This window comes from Neophocaena asiaeorientalis, unplaced genomic scaffold (assembly GCF_003031525.2).
Source record: "Neophocaena asiaeorientalis asiaeorientalis breed wild unplaced genomic scaffold, Neophocaena_asiaeorientalis_V1.1 scaffold162, whole genome shotgun sequence".
Lineage (NCBI taxonomy): Eukaryota > Metazoa > Chordata > Mammalia > Artiodactyla > Phocoenidae > Neophocaena > Neophocaena asiaeorientalis.
In genome coordinates, this window is record NW_020172637.1 from 375,663 (window position 1) to 400,976 (window position 25,314).

Here is a 25,314-nt window from a genome sequence, read left to right on the forward strand (position 1 = left end):
TTTTTTTTTTTTTTTTTTTGCAGTACGCGGACCTCTCACTGTTGTGGCCTCTCCCGTTGCGGAGCACAGGCTCCGGACGCACAGGCTCAGCGGCCATGGCTCACGGGCCCAGCCGCTCCGCGGCACGTGGGATTTTCGCGGACCGGGGCATGAACCCGCGTCCCCTGCATCGGCAGGTGAACTCTCAAGCACTGTGCTACCAGGGAAGCCCGCGAATTCTTCTTTTAAAGAAAGGACTCTGCAATGCTTATCTGCTTCAAAGTGACTGGTGGGAGCTAACCTTTATAAAAAGTTGTCAGACTTCTAACCAGTATAAAAAATTCTTCTCAACTAATCTTTTATTATAGAGTTTGAGTTGCAGACACCTTCTTCAATTGTGGTAGGAATCAATATGGGAGAGAGAAAATAGAGTTTGTAGATAATTTCCTTTATTCTTCCATAAGCATTGAGAAAAAGCATATTCTTCAAATAATATAACTAAGCTGCAGAGATATATTCTTCATTGCTCCATTGGGACTCCCCTCCCACTTATTCACTTTTAAAAACCCTTAAATTATAGTTTAACCAGAACTTCTCTAATACCCACCACACACAATTAGACAAATTCTAAGATTCTGGTAACTAACATATTAGGAAATAACAGATATTAAATCTGAAACTTAGAAAATCAAATACATGGGAAAAAATGACCATATTTTAAAGTAAGAGTATAGGAACAGGAGTTGCTAAGAAACTACTATCGCTGAAGTTTTCCTTGGAAATACCCTATTTTAAACTTACAATGAAGATGAACAAGGTGGGTAGAGTATGCACAGCTACAAAACAAATGCAGTGATGAGTTACAGAAAAAAGAGGAATGCAGTTTGTAATCCACAGGATCAGATTTGTGGATCTAAGCAATTCTCAGTAAATATTTGTATGTTCTTCCTATTTTGTTAACTTTAAATTGAATTATTGCAGTTTTACTTTGTAAAGTTAGTAGTTGACAAAAGCAAATTATATAGAAGAACCCTAAAATTAGTTTCCTTAACTGGGTAAGATTTACCTCATCCATCTGAACCAACCAACTTCGCCATCCTTAGAGCCAAAAGAATGTGGATATTGGCCTATGTTAATAGTTCTAGTTCAGACAGAAGTCTACTATGCCCCAGAAATTCTCCCAACGATAAGCTGAGGCATTTGTAAGGTTCACCTTGTTTATTTCTTCTCTCTCAGAAATTACATTCTACACTGACTGATACCTAATATATGAAAACCATTGTTTCATATATTTGGGGGTCTTTTGGGGGGGGGATTTTGGTTTTTTGTTTGTGTGGGTTTTTTTTTTTTTTTTTTTTGATTTTTCAGTTATGAAGGTAAATCTGGTTCCTGTTACTCCATCTTGGCTGGAAGAGAAGTCAATTTAATTTTATTTAATCTCACCTTTTCCCCTGTCTCATGAACCTTTCCTGGGTTTTACCTTAGTGTAAAGAAGTTAGTATCAGTAACATTTAAATTAGTTTGGTCCCATCTCTGACTGCTGCTCTTAAGTCCCAGGTATACTTAATTCTGTCTTATAATTATTGGGCATTTCCACTGTAAGTCTCTGGCACCGCAGTGCTCGATCTGACAGCCATTTCTCACATGGACTACTGAGTACCTACAGTGTGGCTAATCCAAATTGAGGTGGCCTATAAGAGTAAACTACACAGTAGACGTCAAAGGTTTACTACAAAAAAGTAAAATATCTCCTTAATAATCTCTTACATTTATTACACTTTGAAATAAATATATTTTACACATGATTTCATGTTTCTCCTTACTTTAAAAAAATTGCTTTAAATGAGTGCACTAGGAAATTAAAAATCACATATGTGGCTTACGTTATGTTTCTATTAGCGCTTTCCAGAACACTTTCAAATTAATTTGTAAACATCTGCTCTTAATCCGAGAACCATCTCTATGTCATTGGCATTTAAAGATCAGAAAATGTGTGAAAATGAAAATGGAAAGAAACCTAAAGAGATGATTTGAGTTGTAATCTCAGTTCTCTAGGAAGACGATCACAGTGACTTTTGTAAAGCTTTGCCACTTTTCCACAGGCTCTGATTGGCTTTTCTGCCACTCTCTGCAGGTAATCTTTTTGTCGTCCGAATTTTCCTCTGTCTGTTTCAACTTAAATATTCTTTCAGTTCTTTCTCAAACTGTGGCCTTTACTTCAGCAGTAATAGAATTACTTGGAAGTTTGCTAGAAATGCAAATTATAACTCATTAGTGATTCAAAAACTCAGCAGGTGGAGCGCAGCAATCAGGGTTTTAACAACATTCCCTGTTATTTCAATGTATGCTCCTGCTTGAGGACCACTGCTCAGTATGAGGAACCATAGTTAACATACTAAACATGTAGATTGTCTTCAAAGTCACCACCAGCTCTCCCCTTTTTGACTTCCTTATTTCTATTAACCTTTCTACTTGTCATCAAGGTGCAAAACGTCAGTGTCAATTCATCCTTCCCCCTCAAACCCTATGTTCAAAAAGTCATCAACTCCTGCCATTACTGATGAGCAAGTACCACAGCTTGGACTAAATATGCCCTCATTCAGTGTCTCCTTTTGCTCTCCTTCCTGCTATATTCTGGCCAAATTGAACTACTTTTTCTGTAATGCTCTACTTTGATCAAGTTGTTCCCACTGGTTAGAAACTGTTCCTTACTCTGGAGAACTTACCCATTTCTAACTTCCCAGCGGTCAAATGACCTGTTCTTAAAGTTAGAGTTCAAAAGCCACTTTGGGGAGGTTTCCAGTCTTCTCAAATCTGCAGTTATTTCCCTCTTTCCTAATTGAACAAAATCTCTACCTTTTTCCACCGTTAATTTTATCTCTTTCATTACTCTACCACGTGTTTTACCCTTCTAGTAAATTATAAATTTCTTGAGGGCAGGCTTCAAGTCTGGTTTATCTTGTTATCCCTTAAGAAATAAGAAAGGGGGAACTAATATTTCTCACATAAATGCCTGTACCAGGGCTTTTGCACTTTCTATCCCTTGTACTTCAAATATTCTTCCCCCAGTATCTTTATGGTTCTTCTGCTCACTTACTTTAAGTCTCTTCTTAAGTATCACCTCACAAAGAAAACTTCTCCCCCTTGTTGTCCTTTTGTCCTCTTGTCTTATTTTTCTTCATAAGACTTATCCCTAGGTAAGACGTAGTAAAAATATAGGGGCTTCCCTGGTGGCGCAGTGGTTGAGAGTCCGCCTGCCGATGCAGAATATTTTTCTTTTTGATGACTGCTCTGTTTCAAGTATCTTGAATTAGAATTATTTGTTGAATGAATGAATGAATGAATTTAATTCCTGAACCTCAATCACTGCATCTTTAATGGTTAAACCATTATACGTACTTGTAAGAGATTGGGAGAATAAATGAGGTGACAGAAACACATCATGGAACCACATCTGACACATGCCCGCCCATAGTAACTGATTATTATTATCTCTATTATTTCATTAGCATATACTGTTTCGGGTTCTTGCCCTTTTGCCCTTAGACTGTAAGTTCCCTGTGTGCGATTACTTTGGATAATTAGTTTTTGCATATCAGAAAGAGGTATTCAATAAATAATTCCTGAATGCATGACCTTAGCAGTGTCTGGCTTGCAGTTTCTTCACTTGTAAAACAAGAGAATTAAAATCTCCCAAGTCTTTTCAGGCTGTGTCTTTTCACTAAACAACTTGTTGAAAACCCCATGGTCTGATAGTTTGGGGGCAGAAGTTAGAGTATAGAGACTGCTCCTTTTAGTGATATATTCTTCAAATCTTTACAATATCCTCAGTGAGAAACAGACATGCACCTCTTGGATTTGATATTTGCCAAAACCCCTAAATATCCTCTTATTCTTTTCCATATAAAAACGCACACATATATATTTCTTCTCCATTTCCTCTTGATTGAACTTAGTTCTTCTTTCTGCCTTTCTGGATCCCACCCCTAATATATTCTTATGATCAACCAACCAACTTTTTAAAACCGCTGAAATCTTGGTGTCATTTGGTGTGGATTGTGCTGTACAGTGTTTCTAAGAAGTTGTGTGACAATTGAGGCTCATTACAGCATTTTAAATTAGGTACCCTGAGTGTGAGAACAAAAACAGTTGTTCACAGAACTGGGCTGGAATTCTGTCTTTGCTGGGCTGAAATTTCTGCACATCTCTTTGAGTAAGCATGTACTCCTCTCTGCTATGATTTCAGTGAACTTTCTGCCGGTTCCTGCAGATCCTACATTCTGTCTGGCTGACTAATGATATATTCCCTTTTTTCTTGAGCCATCCTATGATTTCATCACATAAATAGTAGCTTGGTTTCTTTCCTTGAATACTTGGAATGTTACCTTTTATTTGGATTGCCTCAGACATCAGTAGAATGAGATCTGAGTCATGATTTATTTGACCTGTTTGAAGGCGGAAAAGCAGAGGCATATTTCTGATGAGAAAGAGGTTTGCTTCTAACAAAATAAGTTATTCTAAAACTAACCACAGATATTGTCATTGCTTCAGAATGACACAAAGGGTCAAGGCAGCAACCCCAAATCCCTATATACACCTAAAGGGGCAGCCATGCCTAGCTTTGGACATTATTGTCATGCTGAACCATATGGACCCAATTTTGTCAACACTTCTGATTTTTCAAGAGAAAATATAAATCCAGATTTTAATGTGAATTTTTCTGATTTCACAGATTGACAATGAATTAACTTGAAAACAACAACAATATTTAAGTGCTAAACAAAATATGTCTGTGACCAAAGGCTATTAGTTTATAATCTCTGGTCTATCCATCCCACAGGTTTGGCTTTTTTTTGTTGTTGTTGCGGTACGCGGCCCTCTCACTGTTGTGGCCTCTCCCGTTGCGGAGCACAGGCTCTGGACACACAGGCTCAGCGGCCATGGCTCACGGGCCCAGCCGCTCCACGGCATGTGGGATCTTCCCGGACCGGGGCACGAACCCGTGTCCCCTGCATCAGCAGGTGGACTCTCAACCACTGCACCACCAGGGAAGCCAGGTTTGGCATTTTTAAATGAAATAATCAAACAGGATATTATCACTGTCTCTTAAGTGTTCGTGGAGAAATACATCTTTCAGGACAATGTTATGACAGACTCTTCTCTAAATATCTTCCAGTTCCTTGAGAATCTAAAAGGCAGTAAAACTCGCATCAGTTGCCTGCTATATGCAAGACAACGTGGGAGATAAAAAGCCGTCTAAGTCATCATCTTTCTCTTTCGCTTTCCTCAAGGAAGTAATTATTTAGTTTGGAGAAACAGACATTATACATTCTTTCTTATAAAGTACCATTCCTCCAAAACATGACAAATGTAATCACCAAAGAAGTATTTCTATGAGCTCTAACAGTTTCTAAGAATTCAATGGGGGCTGTAAAGATAAACATGAGGCTGTGTTGATCAGAGTAGACCTTACGAAGTGGAAAGCACAGATCAGACATGAGCAAGAGGACAGGAAAAGTAGATTCCAGGTAAGGAGCAAAACTGCAGAGATGGGATTGCATCTAACATTATTTGTGAGTAAATGAGAAAACCAGTCCATTGGAAACTAAGGGTTTATGTTGAGGAGTAAGGGGGTGAAAATGTGTTTTCCAAATTTGGCAGAAACAAACCATAAAAACCCACAGAAACATTCTGAAAACTTAATTATGAGGCCGAAATATTTGGGCTGTCCAGTCGTGGCTATGAAGGTGGACACATCAGCCTATCTTAGGTTTTTCCCATCTAATACTTTAATCTGAGTTAACTCTTTTTGTTTGGATTCTGTGCTCACCAAGCAATACTTCAGTTCTCACTTAACATTCCTGTGAGCTTATGAGATTGACCGTAAGAGATGATACCTATTAGGTCTCAGACATTTTTGATCCAGCTGTTTTGACCCTGCTGATTTTGCTCTTTGCTCTAAGGAAATATATATATTCACTGTTATATATTTTTTATCTTAATTATATATGTTTATCAACAACTGTATGTACGTACACAGTTGATGATATATATATATATATACATATACACACAGATATATACGTACATACATAGTATAATGATATACATTTGTGTGTATATACACATATTTAATGATAATTTTTACCAAATATTATTTTTCAGATAAAAATTCATTAAGCTAACTTAGTTTATTGTTGATTTCCCTCTAAAGAGCTGTCAAACCATTTTGAATTCTCTTTATCCATTTTTATCTTACTAAAATTATTTCCAGTGGGATCAATTAATTTTACTACACAGTTGATTGGATCACTTTTGAAATACACATTGTTTTATGCTGTATAAGTTCTTCCTTTTAGAGTTTTCTCTTTTATGGTTATTATTTCTCCAAGTCTGAATTTCTGAGATCAAATTACTGCTATAACTTTTACTAAGATGTCTCATTTTTCTATAAATACTTGGACAATAACAAAATTTATAGGCCAGTCTAGCTATTTATATTTTTATTTTATTATTTCTGTTAAATCTATTTTTGGATTCAATAGTATTCATTATGAGTTGGACAAGAGACTATTAGTTTATTTCTTAGTAAGTCTGTGAGATGATGGTGAGAGGTTTTTTCCAGACATTTCATGATTAAGTTTTTTTAGGCTCTTAGAATTCTGTTATTAATCACTTTATTCCATGAGCTCCTGATCACATTGTGTACTATGTACTCACCATCCTTCTAGAGAGTTGCGTCACTAGAACATAAGAGTCAGAGGAGAGTGTGTCAGGACATGAGGTAGGAGAGAGGAGGAGATCAGATCGTACAGAGCCTTGTCAGCTATTTTAAAGTTCATCTAAAATGTACTTGGAGCCCATTAAAATATTTTAAGAAGAGTGACATGATGGACTGAGAGAACAGTGTGGAGAATGGGTTAAAGGGTCCAAGGCTGGAAGCAGAGAAGCCAGTTAGGATGGATGGCTATTGTGAGGGGGAGAAATGATGTTGACTTGGTTAGCATAGTGGTAGTGAGAATGGAGCGAGATAGAGAGATTTGAGTATTTGGGAGGTAAAAGTGATTGGGTAATTGATGCGCGGCAGTGGGAATGGGTTGGTGAGGGGGGGAACAACTCAAGAGTCGAGTTCCAGGTGATCACCTTGCATGACTAAAAAGTGAGTGGAGTGATTTGCTCTAGAAATAGCTAGTTTGGGGAATAATATAACATGTTCAGATTTGCAGATGCTTGGTTTCAAGTGTCCATGAGATATCCAAGTGTCCATGTTCAGTAGATAGTCGGAAATAAGGTTGTGGAACTCTTGAGGGAGAAGTAGAAGGGAGATATTGAGAGTAATCTGCATATGACTGTTAATCAAAGCCATGGGCATGGATAAGGATGCCTTGGGACAGTGATTAGAGTAGGAAAGGCCTTGGGCCCGTGGTAGCACTCTGAGGATCACCAGTACCTGAAGGGGGGAAAGAAGTAGGTGACTCTACAAAGGACATTGAAGCATGGACACAGAAAGGAAGAGAACCAGGAGAGAGGGATGCCAGGGAAACCAAAGTGCTGAAAGGGCAAGCAAGGTGGGGGTCTGAAAATGTTCATTGGAGTTAATGACATGCTGGTAGTGGATTTGGGTGGGGCAGGAAACTAGATTGAGGAATAAATGGGGAATGATGGGATATAAACAATGAATTCCACAAGTTTGCTTGCAAAGAAGAAGAAAAGAAATAGAACCATAGCTGGAGAGAAATATAGGGCAGAGAAAACGATGTTTGTTTTTGAAAGAGATACAAAGGTATTTAAATGATGATGTAAAGATGTCCGTTAAGATAGAGAGGATGAAGTTATGGAAGAGAAAAGAGAATAAAGAGATAGGGAGATAGAGGCCTGCAAAGCAGGAAACATTTCAAATGAGAACACAGTGGTGGGGTGGCCCTTAAATTTCAAAGAAACAAACATGAACAAGTAAGTCCATATCATTTTTCCTCATGGACCACTGAAATCCACCTTAGCATTTTTCTTGGCCTCTGTGCTCAGAAATTCCTAACCACGTCTCTCTTTTATTTTTGAGATGTTGCATTTTGACCTCTTCTCTTCCCTTTCATTCACCATTCTCTATGTTAAATTCTTCCTCCTTTCCCCCTGTGAATGCAAAAGATGTCACTTCTCTATGCTTTTTAATGAAAAAGAAGAGATGCTGGAGTCAGATGGCTGTGGATTTAACAGTGACTCCGTCACTCATATTTGTAGTTTCACTTTGGACAATAACCTAAACTCTCTAAGACCTGCTTTCTTATTCATAAAAATGGATATACCATTTTGAAAATTAAATAAGAGAACATTGTAGACTCTTAAGTGTATTCATTTTCCTTCTTTTCCCTTACAAAGAGTTATCCCCCTCAGCTGGCATGATTTACAAAAGCATTACCAAGTTTTGGGACTTCCCTGGTGGTCCAGAATTTAGGACTCCGTGCTTTCACTGCTGTGGCCCGGGGTTCAATCCCTGGTAGGGGAGCTAAGATCCCGCAAGCCATGGGAGCGGCCAAAAAAAAAAAAGCAATAATAATAACGGGACTTCCCTGGTGGCACAGAGGTTAGGAATCCACCTGCCAATGCAGGGGACACGGGTTTGAGCCCTGGTCTGGGATGATCCCACATGCTGCAGAGCAACTAATCCTGTGAGCCACAACTACTGAACCTGTGCTCTAGAGCCCACGAGCCACAACTACTGAAGCCCACGCACCTAGAGCCTGTGCTCTGCAACAGGAGAAGCCACCGCAATGAGAAGCCTGTGCACCACAATGAAGGGTAGCCCCTGCTCGCCACAACAAGAGAAAGCTTGCGTGCAGCAAGAAGACCCAACGCGGCCAGTAAAAAATAAATTAATTGATTAATTTTTTAAAAAAGCTTTTCCAAGTTTTTAATTCAGTCTCATCTCATGTTTATTTTATCTGAATGCTGGTTTCCTCCTCATCCTAACAGTCATCCTAAAAGTCCCAAGCTCGGTGGGTCATCTGTTGCCATTCTTTAAATCAAAATTTTTCTGATAGGAGGAAAGAAATTTGGGGGGTGGAGAGGGAGGAGTTACGGCAGAGTCATTTCTAAACTTCAATCTATATGCTTGTAATATATAGCAAAGAATCAGAAAAAAAATAGCATAGGTTAGACAGAAGCAGAAACTTCAATCCTGGTTTCAATACCAGAGGACATTATTGACTATCTTAAATGAAATTGTTCACTTCCTCCATTTAAAAAAAAATTTACAGGGCTTCCCTGGTGGTGCAGTGGTTGGGAGTCAGCCTGCCAATTCAGGGGACACGGGTTCGTGCCCCGGTCCGCGAAGATCCCACGTGCCGCGGAGTGGCTGGGCCCGTGAGCCATGGATGCTCACGGGCCCAGCCGTCCATGTGCGTCCGGAGCCTGTGCTCCGCAACGGGAGAGGCCACAACAGTGAGAGACCCGCATACTGCAAAAAAAAAAAAAATTTTACAAAGCAACGCTGCAGGTCTTTTGAAAGGACTGGGGAGACTAGTGAATTTTAAAAAAATCAAGCTCTTAAAATAATAACTGTAACCCCAAGGTAACTTTGTTTCTGTGCAAATATGCTGATTTCTGAGACAGAGAGTAAAACTTGGGAGCAGCCAAAGACCTGTTAGTGTAAACAAATAGCTCAGAGACAACCATTGGCTTTTCAAGTGGTCTAGACCAAATCTTCTTTTCAATGAGAGTTCTGTCTTGTCATAGGAATTTTGTACATGACAGATATGAGATGTTAAAAGCTGTATATAAATCCTGTTTTAAAAAATTATTTGATGGGAACAAAATTAATCACTTCTCCTCATTTTAAAAACGCAGGTTCATTTATGGATGAACCAGATCATTATGTCAATACTCACCTCACAGTATGATTCTTTTTTTCATGTTTCTATGTAATTTTAAAAGGTGGTTTTCAACAGGAGCATATGTAATATTTCAACTCCTGGGCTGTGGGATGGGTACTTGGGGGTTCATTATAAAGTCTACTGAAATCAAAGCAAAGTACGAAGCCTAGACTATTCCTCTGACCACTTTGTCGGAGGCCCTTGAAGTGCCTGAAGTGCAAATACTTCTAAGGGGAGTAACTGCTCTGATTCAAGATAGATACAGAGTTGAAGATGGGGGGAGAAATTAAATCCTGGGAAATCAGAAAAGGAAATGTAGGGAAAGGCGCTGTAGTACATTACACTACAGAGTTTTTCAAGCTGTTTTTATTTAAAATAAAATAACATGCAAAATGCAACTTATCTTTTAAAAATATGTAGGTGTTGGGAAGCATTTCCTTTTTGGGGTGGGGGCAGTTGGCTTCTCTTCACTCCCTCTAGAGCTGTGAACTCTCTCTAACTTGGAGACTAATCTCTCACTACATCTCATTTCCGAACTTCATGAAAAACGAGGTGTCAGACACCGAAGTGATTTCAATTTGGCTAACAGTTCAAGAAACTAAACTACTGATTGCTTTGTAAAAGTCTCTGTCCTGAACAGAGTAACTGAACACTGTACAACTATTTTAGAATAGAAAATTCAACTGATGGCTTTAAAAGTAATTGGAAAGTCCTTAAATTGGCCAAACTCAATGCTTGTTACCCTTTAGGCTGTCCTTCACATGCTGCCCTTCACATGCAGCCCTGTGAGATTATTTCAGAAGATCCAACTCTATTTCCCATTTCAGTTCTGACTTGTACTTGCAAACATGCTCTCTTCTTCCTTGATTTTTTCCACACCTATTTACTCAAAGAGCTATTTTGGAGTAAAATAATGGAAAAGTGATCTTGGCAAGACAAAGAAGCTGCAAAAGGAATGAGAGAATTTGAAATGCTACTGAAAACAAGAATCTTTAAAAATATATGTTTTTAGGGGAAGAGGGTAGACCTGTAGTCCATACAGCAACCTACGGTTTTTAGGACTCTTAAGATCCGGTTAAGTTTGCTTTGAATGACCTCCCAAGATTTCTATGAATTTTGGGGAGGGTATTTGTACCATCTCATGATGACCTCTGATTTGGACTTTTGCCTCTACTGATTTATTATTTTTGACTTTGCATCTACAATTTCATTTCTCTCTACCATAGATGGTTTCTAGAGATGCATGAGGTCACTATTCTTGATTCCTATGACAAATCTATTCACAAAGTCCTGCTCATGCACTGAAAACTTTGCTGAAAGAGACTTTTTTTCTTTTTAGGAGCAGAAAAAATTTACATAGACTAATTTTTTTTTACAATAAACGAAGATGTAAACATCTTTGTTATTAAAGATCCTACAGCTAATCTCCTGTGTTTCTTGATCATCTTTCCTCTCTTCTTGCCACCCTACCATCTCCTTTTGACTCTTCTACTCTCTCTCTCTCTAAGGAGAAAACTTGATCCTCCCATTTCAGGTGTTTCCAGCCTTCCTTGCTTTTGCATACCTAACCATTCAACTAAAATTTTGAAATTTCCTATTAGTTTTTAGATAAGATATCATTCTTTTTCCAAGTACTTTTGTGAAAGACAGGATGGGAATTAGGTTTGGGAAAGTAGGGATCTATACCTCTTCTTGTAGCCTTAGTGGCAGTAGAGTCCCAGTGTTTGCCTCTTCATCGCGGTCTTTTGTCAGCCTTCCCCATACTCTTTGAAGTCCAGCCACCCTGGCTTTCTTTATGTCTGTTAAGCTCACTGTAGTAGTGATCCCCAAAAGATGCCCACCTCTTAAATCACGGGAATCTGTAACTATGTTAGGTTACAAGGCGAAAGGGAATGAAGGCTGCAGTTGGAATTAATGTTTCTAATCATTTGCCTTTAACATAGGGAGATTATCTTGGATTATCTAGGTGGGCTCAATGTAATCACAAGGATCTTTAAATGAGGAGGAGGGAGGCAGAAGAACATGTCCGTGTGATGCAGTGTGATACGGTTCAACCTGCCATTTCTGACTTTCAAGATGAAGAAAGGAAACCTTAAGCCAAAGAAAGCGGGTAGCCTCTAGAAATTGGAAAAGGCAAGGAAATCAATTCTTCCCTGGAGCCTCTGGGAAGGAAAACAGCATTGGTGATACCTTGATTTTAGCCCGTTGACACCCAGTGTAGACATTTGACCTCAAGAACTGTAAGATAATAAATCTGTGTGGCATCTTTTCTTTCATTCTGCCTCTTTTCTTGCCTTTTTTTCTTGGAATAATTATTGTATTTTGTGGAATTCTACCTTATTTTCTCTATTGGTTTTTAGTGTACTTCTTTGCACTACTTATGTGTATATATAGGCTGTTGTAAAGATCATAATGTGCATCCCTAAAACATATACAGCTGATATTTCGTATGAAGTATAAGAACCTTGTAATAGTGTAGCTTATTTTACCCCCATTATTTGTGTGAGTTTTTCACATACATTATGTCCACATACGTTATGTGCCTCACAATATGGCATTACAATTTTTGCTGTAAACAGTCATATAACTTTTAAAGAAAATAAGAACAAAATTAGTCTTTTATATTTACCCACATATTTGCCATTTCCAAAGCTTTTCATTCTTTCATGTAGATGAAGTTTCCATCAGATGTCATTTCCCTTCAGCTTAAAGAACTTCCTTTTTTCATTTCTTGTAAGTAAGCTCTGATGGCAATGAATTCTCTTACTTCTGTATTACGTGCAACAGTCTTTAGTTTGCATTAATTTTTGAAGAATATTTTCTTTGAATGTAGAATTCTGGGTTAATAGTCTTTTTATTTTCTTTAGGCATTTTGAAGATGACATTTAATTGTCTTCTGTCCTCCATTATGGCTCTTGAGATGGAAACCAGGATTCATATCTTGGTTCCTTGTATGCAATGTGCCATTTTTTTTCTGACTTCCTTCAAAGTTTTTTTAGCTTTTATTTTCAGTAGTTTGACTATGATGGGCGAAGGCAGGGGTGTGTGTGTGTGTGTGTGTGTGTGTGTGTGTGTGTGTGTGTGTTTAAGTTATCTTGCTTGGTATTCACTGAGCTTGTTTGGTCTCTCAGTCAATTTTTTTGACCAAATTTAGAAAAGTTTTGGTAAATATTCCTTTAAAGTTTCCTCCATTGTCTCCTTTTAATTCTCTCCTTGTAGGACTCTAATTACTTGTAAATTAGAGTTTTTATATTGCCCCACACTCAAGGGGCTCTGTACACTTTTGTTGCTATTGTTCATGATCCTTTATTCTCTTTTCTTAAGAATGAATAATTTTTATTGTTCTATCTTCAAGTTGACTTACTCTTTCTTCTACCATCTCTACTCTGCTGTTAAGCCTATCTAGTCAAATATTCATTTAGGTATTATATTTTCTAGTTCCAGAACTTCCACTGTGTGTTTTATATCTTTAGCTTTATTGATAAATGCTCTGTAAGTTCATTTATTATGACCCAATTTGTCTTGAATATATTTGTAATACACTAAGGTCTTTGAATATATTTTTGTCTTGAATATATTTGTAATACACTAAGGTCTTTGAATGTATTTGTAATTGCTCCCTTAAGGTTCTCATCTGCTTTTGGCAAAATATCCGTTATCTCAGAGTTTGTTTTATTGACTGCTTTTTCCTCTCTCCTAAGAGTCACATTTTCAGGTCTTTACATGTCTAGTAATTTTTATTGAATAATTTTTGTATTAGTTTTCTAGGACTGCCACAACAAAACACAACAAACTTGGTGGCTTAAACAAGAGAAATTCATTTTCTTACAGTGTCTTAATCTCTTCTTCTTATAGTGGCACCACTCATACTGGATTAGGGCCCACCATAATGAACGCTTTTTAAGTTAATTGCCTCTTTAAAAGTCCTGTCTCCAGGGCTTTCCTGGTGGCGCAGTGGTTGAGAGTCCGCCTGCCCATGCAGGGAATGCGGGTTCGTGCTCCGGTCCGGGAAGATCCCACATGCCACGGAGCGGCTAGGCCCATGAGCCATGGCCACTGAGCCTGCGCGTCCAGAGCCTGTGCTCCGCAACAGGAGAGGCCACAACAATAAGAGGTCCGCATGTGGCAAAAAAAAAAAAAAAAAAAAAAGTCCTGTCTTAATACAATCACATTCTGAGGTACATATGAATTTGGGGGAACACAATTCATCCCATAACAATGGATATCATGAAAAATACATCTTAGAACTGTTGATTCTGTTATATCTAATTCTAAAAAAAATGTCAATTTTTGTTTGTTTGTTTTAAAAAGCAATAATCTTGGCTAGAAACAAATCCATACTCTCTCTTGAAGGGAGCAACAGATGAGATCTTCTCTCAGCTTGTTGTTGTTTTATCTTCCAGCTGTTGCTTTTTGCTGGAATCCTTGAAGTCTACCTTACACATGAAGTCTACCTTACACCTACATAAGTAAGTGTTCAGGCATGAAATTGAATGATGTTTGTGCTCAGATTTTGCTGTTCTCTCTCCTGTAGTTTTTGTCTTTCTGGAATTATCTTCACATTTTTCAGCTGCTTTGGCATCCCTGAACCCTGCACTTTGACCTTTAAACCAGTAAAATCAAGGCTTTCTGCTCCAATTCCTGATATCCCTGTACTGCGTAGACTGAAAGGTCTCCTCAGGTGAAAAGCCATATAAGGACAAATCTCACCTAGTATAATTCCTTTCCTTCACAGTTCAACTTTCTCCCAGTTTCTGTCTGATTTGATTTGTTCTATGGCACCTTCAATCATTTTTTTTAAAATGTTTTATCCAGAGCATATAATTTTTTTTTCTATGGGAATGTTGGTCTGATACAAGCTGCTAGTTTATTACCAGAATTTTAAAATAAATTTTGAATTTTTTGAGTTGTTTGTATAAATACAGAGACAAGACACAAGATAAGCATATTTGATTTAAAATCCCATGTTAGAGGGAAGAGATATGGGAAAATATGTATATGTATAACTGATTCACTTTGTTATAAAGCAGAAACTGACACACCATTGTAAAGCAATTATACTCCAGTAAAGATGTTAAAAAAATAAAATCCCATGTTAGTCTGCATGTCTTATTAGAAATATTGTATTGAAGTGATATGCACTTGTGTCTTCAAAAAGAAGCAAGAATACATGGCAATTATGATGGAAAAGCAAGGAGCAACAAAGAGAAAATGAGTTAAAATAAGAGATGAGATCAAGGCAAATGTGCAAGTAAAGGAGACTCAGATAAAATAAGGAATGCAAGGAAGCTCCAAATGCAGTGGCAAAACCAAAGTTTATGCATTTGAAGAAGTAAAGATAAAAATTGGGAACATAGCAAAAGGAATCAATAATTGCTATGGCCTGAACATGTCTCCTGAAAATTCATAGGTTGAATCCTAACCCACAAAGTCATGGTATTAGGAGGTGAGGCCTTTGGGAGGTAATAAGGTTATTACGGCAGAACCCTCATGAATGGGATTAATGCCTATTAAAGAGAAATCCCTCACCCCTTCTGCCATGTGAGGATACAACAAGAACTCTGCAACCTGGAAAAGGGCCTTCACTCTCAACCATGCTGCACCCTGATCTCAGACTGTTAGCCTCCAGAACTGTGAGCAATAGGTTTCTGTTGTTTAGAAGCCACCCAGTCTGTAGTATTTTGTTATAGCAGCCTGAGCAGACTAAGATGGTAATGTAATTTAGAGGATCAGTTTGAAACATTTCCAGATGGTCAATGATGTTGAGAATAGTGAGAGGAGATTATAATCACAGAGGAAAGAGAATAGTGGTCCATAATTAGAATTCTGTTTGTTGTAAAGGAAGAAAGGTAGATGAGTAGAATAAAAGCAATAATTAAAAGTACGAGAGAGAGAGCATAGAAAAAGAACTTGAGTCTACAAATCAAATAGAGCTTTTCACTTACCACATGTGTGTCACTATTGCAGGCTCTGGGCGTATAGCAGTGAACCATACAGGGAGGGTCCCTGCAACGACAGATTTTCTGTTCTCACAGAGGTAGAAGTGCAATAATCAATAACTAAGTTAATAAGATATATAATTTTAGGTATTTATAATTGTCATGAAGAAACATACATTTGCAAAAGAAGGATTATTCTCCAGGGCAGTACTTTACAATTTTTACATAGAATAACACACTAGAAAGGGAACTATTTCTATGACATAGTGGGGTAAACTTGAGGGAATATGGGAGTGATTATATATATTTACATATATATACACACATACAGTTTTGTTAAGCAAAATAGAATGCCAAGATTATAAAATAAAATAAATGCTGATATGGTAAAATACTTTTTTTTTTTTTTTGCGATACGCGGGCCTCTCACTGCTGTGGCCTCTCCCGTTGCGGAGCACAGGCTCCGGATGTGCAGGCTCAGCAGCTATGGCCCATGGTCCTAGCCGCTCCGCGGCATGTGGGATCCTCCTGGACCGGGGCACGAACCCGCGCCCCCCCACATCGGCAGGCAGACCCCCAACCACTGCGCCACCAGGGAAGCCCGTAAAACACTTTTAAAATTAAAATATTCCCCAAATATTTTTAATGAGCCTTTGAACTTACTTCTATGAACATTAGTTTTTATTCTCTGGTTAAATGTATCCACAATTCCTAGCCACAACTTTTTAAGGATAATTTCTTTAGATAATTTATCATTACCACTGACAATAAACTTTGTTTACCCAAATAGATGATAACAAATTTACATTTTAAGAAAATAGCCACCCCAAATTTTACAACGTTAAAATATTTTAAAATATCATTTAAAAATGATATTTAAAAAAAACTAAGAGCTCTTCCTTTTATTTCCCTGACAAATGCACTCTTGAAATAAATTGTGATAAAGCAAATGGGTTTATATGTAATTAAAGTTTGTATATCAATATTTAAAAATAGCAAAAGCTCTAATTTGAGGTTTGTGTTGCATCGCTAGAACAACCATTCTGCTGCTGGCTTTGAAAGGCACATTAAACACAAAAGCATGGGAATACCCAAAATATGTGGTAATAGAGACTTAGGGCTGCTGCCTGGGCATGTGCCTGCTCTTGTTCCCTAACATTCAGCCTCAATCTTAGCTGCACAACCTGCTCCTTGGGCATCACTACATGAACCCCCTAGCAGCTGCAAGGCCTTTTGTCTATGACAGACAGCAGATCACTCTCCAGGTGGATGCTGAATCCAATTCCTAAGTGATAGAGCGTTTCTTTGACCAGGCTCTGTGTACTGTGGTACAGAGAAAAGATGTTGTTATTGCATTCGTTGTTGCCAGAGTCATGTTGTCAGACTCTGTTCAGGCTATTCCCTGAGCAGTCCCAGAAAAAGCTCCCAATGCAGGGGCCCCGGGTTCGATCCCTGGTCAGGAAACTAGAGCCCACATGCCGCAACTAAAGGATCCCGCATATTGAAACGAAGATCCTGCATGCTGCAACTATGACCCAGCACAGCCAAATGAATAAATAAATAAATAATATTTTTTAAAAATTGCTGCTCAAGGTTGGAGGTGACCGATCTGAAATTTCCAGCAGCCTCAAGCTCCATGAATGATCGAAAGCTTAGTAGGTCCTAGGACACAAGAGTGCTTATTAGTTGGGAAACTGTTTTAAAGTACAGAAGTTAATAGATGGTTATTTCCCCAATATACCAGTAGCTGAAACTTGTGTTTGGTTTTTGTTAATAATTCTTTGATTGTCTAAAATATTTGCTTTCTGTATTTTGATGCTATGTTTGGGGACATGTAAATGTCCTTGATTGTTTTTGTTTTGTTATTGATTATAACTTTTACCAATTTATGAAAAGATTCCCTTCCTCATTGTAATTATAAGTTTACTTTGGATGGAAATACCATAACTCTGATCTTTTATGTTTAATATTTGCCTAATAAGTTTTATTCTTTTATATTGAACATTCCTTTGTCATTTTGATTTATATATTAGGAGCCTAGCAGCCTAGGTAGTTTTATGTTTCTTCTGAGTGTTTGTCCTTTAGAAAGGGATGTTTTCCCCTTTACTATTTTTATTGTCTAAACAAATTTACTTGTTTTTTCCTCTGTTATTTTGCCTTATGCTTCCCCTTTTTGATCTTTCTTGGTATTTATTGCATTTTATTAAATCTTTTATTTCTGTTTTATTCCTGTTAGCCACATATCTTTTTCTAGAACATTTATAATTTTATTACTCTCTTTCCCTGGACCTTTATGTTGATCATAAATCATCTTCACTCTCAATATTTTAAACTCATTCATGTTTTAGTTGAAACTGTGGGAGACACTTAAGTTGATATTTCACAGATCAATTTATTTTGTGCGTTGTCAAGTCTATTCATTAATGCCTCCAATTCAGATATTAATTTTGCTTCTGCATTAGAAGACTTTCTTTATTTCAGAGTGCTTTCTTTTTTATCTGTCTTCATCTTAATGAATTTTCTTGGTAATTTCCTACTCCTTTTTCATAGTTGCCATGTAGTCTGACTCCTTTTAATGACATTAAGAAAATACCATTTATAATTATTTTTTCTTTCTTACTTGAAGTTAGTTTTCAAAGGCAAGCCTTTTCACTGAGTCTTTGGAACTATGTTTATATTCTCTTATAAATCAGTGTCATTTCTCTAAAGATTTGTTTACATATTCTTGAATGTGAAGAGATTTAGTTAAATCTAGAATTTGCTCAGAGTCATGAAAGTCGATATGTTAATTCTCATTTAGTGCTCATCTAATGGTTGACCGTTTACCCATTTTATCTAACCTGGAAGTGTTCACTAAAAATATTTGAAAACACATAGAAAGGCGCTGGTCAGAGATGGTTTATCAAGAGAACTGTTTGAAGTGAAGGGAATGAATTAGGTAATCACTCAAGACTAAAATTCCTTAGAACTCCCTCCTTGCTATTATTTATTAATGGCCCTGCCCACCTCTCATAACACCAACCTGGGGAGTTCCAAGAAGATAGAACAGAATGTGCCTTTGACTAGCAGCTCTGTGGAAAGTAGTGGTTGTTTGCACTGGATGACATCATTTCCTGGAGAATTCAAGGAGTCAACGTTTTAAAAAAAAATCTCTAACACTTTCAAAATGAGCATGAATTTTTTGCATCACTCTTTGCTTTGGGATTAGCAATACTAAGAGAGCTGCAATAGCAAGAGAAATTTAAAACCTAGCCAACCACAAAGTTAAATACCAGGTTTCTACTCTTCCAAAACTCAGGAGAGAGCTATGAACAAGTCAAAACTTGTCAAGTGCTTCAGAAATTGGAATGTGTGAGGTGAGTTTTAGGTAAGCAGTGAAACAAGGTTAAATTGTCAGCTTCCATCAACGTACTGAAAGTTTAAAGAAAACTCAGTGGGATTGACAACATTTATCACAACGTAATTTGCTTTGGTTGGCCTTCATGCTGGCAAAGATCAGGAATCTGGCAAAATAGGCTACATTTCAAAAGGTTTTACAATTTCCTTGGAAAAAAAGAATTCTTCCCCCAGTTAATTTGTTTTCTATTTGTTGTGTTAGGCTCTAAACTTGCATATTCAAACCCTGCATGGGAGTAGGTGTTTCTGGGGAGGATGAGCTGAGAAAAGCATGGATGGATGTGGTTTGGGAAAAGAATAGGATGTAAATTTCAGAACAGCAAAATGACTGTCTAAAACCACTTCAGAGAGAAGGAAGTGGCTTAGTGACAACATCTCAGGTGTGGGAAATGAGCTGAGATGCCTTTGATTCCATGGTGCGAAGAGAAGAATCTTTGCTTATCATTAAGCTGCTCAGACTCTTCCACCCCTTTTCTTCCTGCCTCCCTCTCATGTTCTGTGAGTTCAGTCCTTTGGAAAATAAATCTTGCTGTTCCAGCATTTAACATCATGCCATTTGCTCAGCGATGATCAGGATCAGAAAAATATCTCATCAGCAATTTAGATATTAATCATAAGTTTTTGAACTTTTTTGTGTTACGCGGGCCTCTCACTGTTGTGGCCTCTCCCGTTGCGGAGCACATGCTCCGGACGCGCAGGCTCAGCGGCCATGGCTCACGGGCCCAGCCGCTCTGCGGCATGTGGGGTCTTCCCGGACCGGGGCACGAACCCGTGTCCCCTGCATCGGCAGGCGCACTCTCAACCACTGCGCCACCAGGGAAGCCCAAGTGTTTGAACTTTAAACAGATACTTGAACTCAGTGGCAAATCTTAATTTAGATAAATAAAAATGCACATGAGAGGTTTCCATTGTAGCTCAAATGCTCACAAGTTATTTGGTTTCTGCGTCTGTGGCACCTGTAAGGAGGAAGGAGTTCTTTGGTGCTGCTTTGCATTTTGGTACTTCTGGGTAAACACAGGCTGTGAAGAATATGTAAGGTGATACCTCATTATGCATCTTCTGTGAATTTCAGGAAAATGTGATGCTCGATGTTTGATCAGAGCTGTTATCTCTTTTTCTCCACAGCTCTGTTTCATACCCACTGATGAGTCAGAGCAGAATCTCAGGTAAAGAAAAAAAAAAAAAATGAAATGGTACCCCAGAATTTTTTAGTTACTGCTACATGTACTCTTATTAAAGAAGCCATAGAGGGATTTCTGAATCAAAGGGAGACTGAAATGTCATTGGTTAAAAATGGAGTAAAAGGTTTCTCCAGAATGCAGAAGACAAACTCTCAGCGTTTTCTCAATGATGCTCAGTTATGTAAGAAGCAAGATCATCATCAGAATGTTTCTTTGGTGATTATGTGAATATAGAGAGCGATTTTAAAAGGAATTCAGGGACTTCCCTTGCAGCACAGTGGTTAAGAATCCGCCTGCCAATGCAGGGGACACGGGTTTGATCCCTGGTCCAGGAAGACCCCACATGCTGCGGAGCAACTAAGCCCGTGAGACACAACTACTGAGCCCGCCTGCCTAGAGCCCCTGCTCCGCAACAAGAGAAGCCACTGCACTGAGAAGCCCACGCACTGCAGCAAAGAGTAGCCCCCGCTCACTGCAACTAGAGAAAGCCCGTGCGCAGCAACCAAGACCCAACGCAGCCAAAAATAAAAAAATAGATAGAAAGTCAAAAGGAATTCAGATAATCTCATAAAGAGACCTTCAGCTGAGAGAGGGATAACCTTGCTCATGGGATAAGGCACTAATTGTCCCATGACCAGCAGTATTCTCACTTGGGTAATTCTGAATACACTCTTGATAAAATTCTGATGCAGCCCCTTTTTCTATGTTCCATGCAGGTTATCTGCTAGTCATAACTTTTCTTTTTAATTTATCTTTTATTGAAGTAGCGTTGGTTTATAACATTATAGAAGTTTCATGTGTGCAACATTATATGTCTATTTTGGTATACAGTACAGCTTGCTCACCACCAAAAAGTGATAACTTTTGTTTTCTTTATAAGCATACATATTCGACAGATTTAATATATGAATGCCAAGGACTTTGGCTAAACTCTAGAGCAGGGTTTTTGACGTCTGCACTATGGACATCTGGGGCTGGATCATTCTTTGTGGTGGGGACTGTCCAGTGCATTGCAGGGTGTTTAGCAGCATCCTTGGCTTCTACCCACTAAATACGGATAGCATCTCCTCTGTCCCGTCCTGCTCAGTCACGACAATAAAAATGTCTCCAGACATTGCCAAAACCGAAGCTGCTCTAGAGTTCCTTTGGTCATTTGTTTATAAGAAACCTTTAAGTTGGTCAGTCATTTACAAATTATTATATTGTATTATATGAAGGCCAACTTCCCCTGCTGACTAACTAATAGTCCCTGAATGGCAGCATTTATTATCAAGGTTCTGACTTCTTAATGGCAGATGGACTCTGCTATAAAATGTATTTGGTGCAAGGTTCTGAGAAATAGAAGGCTATAATACATGCAGTTTTTTCTTAAAATCTAGATCTTTTTTTTTTTACATCTTTATTGGAGTATAATTGCTTTATAATGGTGTGTTAGTTTCTGCTTTATAACAAAGTGAATCAGTTATACATATACATATGTTCCCATATCTCTTCCCTCTTGCATGTCCCTCCCTCCCACCCTCCCTATCCCATATCTAGATCTTTTTATGCGTGACAGAATCCCTCCATTGGCTCTACAGCTCATTTTCTCTTATATTTTCATGTACTCAACTCCCATTGTCCTCCTTTACCTGATGTCAGCCCTCCTCAGGTCTCCTGGATAAACAGTGGCAATTGCTTACATACCTTCTCATTTAAATATTTAAAATATCGTTTAAATATTTGAGATTTAAAATTATCCATCAATTGCTGCTGTCTACTCTGAAACAGGCATCACATAAAAATCTCAAAACCTTCCTTCCCCTTCTTTACATTATTCATTATCTAAAGAAAAATCTGGCTTCTTCCTGAGGGGGGTGGTGAAGAAAGAGTTCTCTCTTTGCTTCAAAGTTCCTTTTTCCGAAACACTGTAATGTCACTGGACACATTGTGTTACTAGTCATATGTCTGTCTTTCTCACTAGACAATGAGCCATTTGAGAACTTTACTGTCTATTTCATTCTGTGTTTGCACGTGCCTAGCACAGAGGCAAACTGTTAGGCAGTATTGTTAAATGAATTGTGTTAGGTGAACAGAGTTGTAAGAAGATGGTATTGCAATTCTAGAAGCTGCCCCAGAGGGTGACTGCTTAAGTCATTAGACATCTAATCACACTTCTCTTCTCCTGTCCCACCATTAAGCCCATCTCTCTCCCATGTCCTACCTCACATACTCAGGGCAAATAGAATTCTGGAGCTGTTGTGTTTTGATTATGGGTACTATAAAATGTGATTCAAGGCTGAAGTGGGAAGGGGAATTTAGAAGAAATAATTGATTAGGCAGAGATATGTCACTATCAAGTTTAGAATAAGGAATGATGCACATTGAAATATGAAGCCCTTCTAACAAAAGGAATTAAGTGAATTAACTTTCAGGAAAGAAAGGGGCCATATAATCTGTTTGTAAATTTTACTTTTAGAACATATAGAGCCTAACGTCTTAAAACAGTAAAGTTTCTAGGTTAATACTGGAATACTAGGGGGGAGATGGGGGCAGGGGAGGCAGGAGGTAAGCGTTTTCCCCCATGTCTCAAATTTGACCTTTTAAAAGACCTCCTCAAGGGTGCAGGTCATAAAAGATAGCTTAAGATCGAGTGATAGGTAAATAAGAAACTAAACCCACGTATTCCTAAAGAGACTCAGTCTCTAGAAATAAAAGTTGTAATTGAAGAGTGATGACATCTAGATCACATCATTCTAGAGCCAGGAAGGACTCAAGTCTCCTCGTTTGTGACATGAGAAGTTAGAATAGATGATTGTTATATATTGTTTCTCGAGATCCTGTAACATTTTGAACCAATTGAGGATGATTTGATTTGAAAAGCAAAACTAAAATCAAAACCAAAAAGCACCTTTTCATAAAATTCTTCAGGGGCACATCTCCTGTATGCAGTGATAGATAGGTGAATTCAAATTAGGTGTCTGCAGAAACAATATGATGTAGGAAGAGGCTGAGAATGATGCTAGGTAGCACAGAAAAATTTACAAGGAGTGATCACTTGGTAAAAATATATAAAAATTGAGAGCACCTCAGTGTTCATAGCAGTACTACTTACAATAGCCAAGATACGGAAACAACCTAAGTATCAGTCAACAGAAGGGGATGTTCTGGCCTGGTCTTTTCAATAATAGAGATGGATTTAGTGTGGTGCATTATAATACCCTCTTGCTTGTTCTTCTTTGTGGCCTTGGAAATAGGATTTCTGAGCAGCTCGCACATAGTCTGAGGTCATGGAACTGTATTAGACTAACAAGGGCCAGGGTCTTGTTTTTGGCCTCCTAGGTGAGGGGATCTCTCTAGCTGAGGGAAAGGTCACATAAGGAAGATTCAGTGAGCATGCACCCAGCTGTTAGGGCAGAGGTTCTCAGTGTCACCTGCATCACTGCCCCTGGGGAGGGTGTTCAAAATGCAGATGTCTAGGCCCTTCTCCCAGAGATTCTGATTTTAAAAGTTATACATTGGGGCCAGAACTTTGCATTTCTAACCAGAAGTCCAAGGGATTCTAAAACAGGTGGTCCTCTTTGAGAAATGTAGTTCTAGAAGTTCAGTTGATTTCTGCCTCTCCTCCTTGGCTCAGGTCCTTTGAATTAGGCCCATTAAAAGTTTCTTTTCTTCATCTGCTCCTATTTTGATGAAGCCAGTTTTAGAATCATAATTTACTTCTAGAATGCTCTTACTGTTATTCAAAATAGTATCATTTGGCAAAGTGGAAATGATTTTGAGAAGAGGGAACATAAAAAGCTTTTGAAAAGAAAACCAGATCATAAGATGGCCTATTAAGCAGCAAGAATAGATTCAACTTTGAAGCTATGGAGAATTTTAGCAAATGGTCTCCATGAGGAAATGACTAATGGAGATTTGGGAGCCAAGGGAGAGAGAGCATCATACTTCTGTCAGTAGTTAGACCAAGAATGTTTGTTCTGCTAGAAGACCTTGTGACACAGAGGGAGCCAGGTGACTGGGAGATTGGTGTTCCCGGCACAGACTTTTATTCACTTATGTGGAAACCATTCCAGCTGAATTTGCATTTCCAAGACTGTGAAGAACATCTAGGGAAAATTTGCCTGGATTTATAGGAAGTCTAAAAACCTTGGCTTCAGCCTGAGTGTTTGGATCTTAGGTTAGAACAGCTGAGAGATCGATTTTGTGGTCCCCATTATTAGAAGAGGCCAGAGTGGTTAATTTTCCAGTATGGGTCATGGTGAGAAATGGACTTAGGCGCACACACATGAAACACGGGGAAAAGTTTGGAAAGAACAACATACAGGTACAGAGGTGTTTGCCCTTCTGTGAGGAGGATCATTTTAGTAAAACAGAAAACAAACCAACAAAAATGCACATGAATTGACAGTTGGCCAATGTATGTCAAGAAGTATAAGGATTAACAGCAAAGGCAGTGGAAAATGCTCTGAAATCTGTTCTCACTATAGTTGAATTCATACATTCACCATGGGGAGGACTAATAAATAATAATAACATTGAAAAAAAAAAGTACTGTAGCAGGCAGTCTGAGCCAGTCCTTTTCTCAACGGCCTCCAGCTTACCTTTTTGAGAACGGGGGCCCAGGCCTCCTGTGTCTCTAGACCGCCCTCTGGCTGTCGCTGCTGTTACTACTCAGTCTCTTCTAGGCAGAAAGTCTGCAGAAAGCCTTGGAAAACAGATGGCTTTGCATCCCATTGCCTTCTTGTCTCACTCCCTTCTACTAAATCTGAAAAGCCAATGATGTTTAAATACTTCTAAGAATGGAATCCTTTCTTCAAATACCATTTCATGCAGAAGGGCAGTACGTAAAACAGATAGAAGTAGAACTGCTTAGCTTGAAGGGGGCAGGACCTGCAGCCATAATCATTTGGCCTTCAACTGGAGTCAACCCAATAGGGCACAGTTAGGCAACTACTGTGACAAACTCAT